This window comes from Dipodomys ordii, unplaced genomic scaffold, assembly GCF_000151885.1.
Source record: "Dipodomys ordii isolate 6190 unplaced genomic scaffold, Dord_2.0 Scaffold38, whole genome shotgun sequence".
Lineage (NCBI taxonomy): Eukaryota > Metazoa > Chordata > Mammalia > Rodentia > Heteromyidae > Dipodomys > Dipodomys ordii.
In genome coordinates, this window is record NW_012267254.1 from 5,659,926 (window position 1) to 5,661,165 (window position 1,240).

The 1,240-nt window shown below is 44.8% G+C and overlaps 1 protein-coding gene across 2 annotated transcripts in view; it reads left to right on the forward strand.

The window, feature by feature from the left end:
* Nucleotides 1-1,240, forward strand: part of Znf280c (zinc finger protein 280C) — a 37,976-nt gene that overhangs the window by 22,217 nt on the left and 14,519 nt on the right. The window lies entirely within an intron of this gene.

A 1,240-nucleotide genomic window follows, 5' to 3' on the forward strand; every position in this document is an offset into this window, starting at 1 on the left:
AGAAGTGGCGCTGTGGCTCAAGTGGTAGAGCGCTAGCCTTGAGCTGAAGAGCTGAGGGACAGCGCCTAGACCCAGAGTTCAGGCCCCACGACTGGACCCAAAAAAAAAAGAACCTCTGGCAAAGCTAGTGGCTCACCCCCATAATCCTAGCTACTCAAAAGGCTGAGATCTGAGGGTTGCAGTTCAAAGCCAGTCTAGGCAGGAAAGTCCATGAAACTCTTACCTCCAGTTAACTAACAAAAGGCCAGAAGTGGAGTTGTAGCTCAAGGTAAAAATGTGGTAGAGCACTAGCCTTGAGCTCAAAAGCTCAGGGACAGTGCCCAAGCTTGAACCAAACAGAAAAAAATAAGACCTACCTCTGATAAAAATATTTCTGATATAGGATTTTCCCATTAATGTTCTCACAAATCATTTCTAATGAAAGAAATATTATAATGGCTGGATTTTCAAAATTAGACTTTTTTTGTCAGTGGTGGGGCCTGAACTCTGGGCCTGGGTGCTGTCCCTCAGCTCTTCAGCTCAAGGCTAGTGCTCTACCACAGTGCCACTTCTGGCTTTTTCTGCTTATGTGGTACTGAGGAATTGAACCCAGGGCCTCATACATGCAAGGCAAGCACTCTACTCATTTATGGGACCTGAACTCTGGACCTGGGCTCTTGTCCCTGAGCTCTTCAGCTCAAGGCCAGTGCAGTTCAAAGCCAGCTAGGAAAGTCTGTGAAACTCTCATCTCCAATTAACCACCAAAAGGCCAGAAGTAGAGCTGTGGCTCAAGTGGTAGAGCTCTAGCCTTGAGAAAAAGTGCTCAGACAGTTTCCAGATCCCAAGTTCAAGCAAAAATAATGAATTAAAGCTCTTGTCTAGCCTTCATGAAATCCTGAGTTTGACTTCCCAGCAAAGATAAAAAAAAGAAGGGATAAAAGGGAGAAGTGCATAGAGAAAAGGAAGGGAAGTAAAGTGAAAAAAGAAGGAAAGTGGAGAGAAATGTTGCGAGGAAAAAGAAAGGACAGAAGAGAGGAAGGGGAGGGGCAGATAGAGAGGAAAGGAGGGATGGGGAAGAAGAAGGAATGAAGTTAGTTCTGGCATAGCATACTCCATTGGTAGCATAAATCTCTGGGTTCAATCACTACCACAATAAAGAAAAGCAAAAAAAGATTTTAATATACGTGTGTGTGTGTGTGTGTGTGTGTGTGTGTGTGTGTGTGTGTGTGTGTGTGTGTGTGTGTGTGTGTGTGTGTGTGTG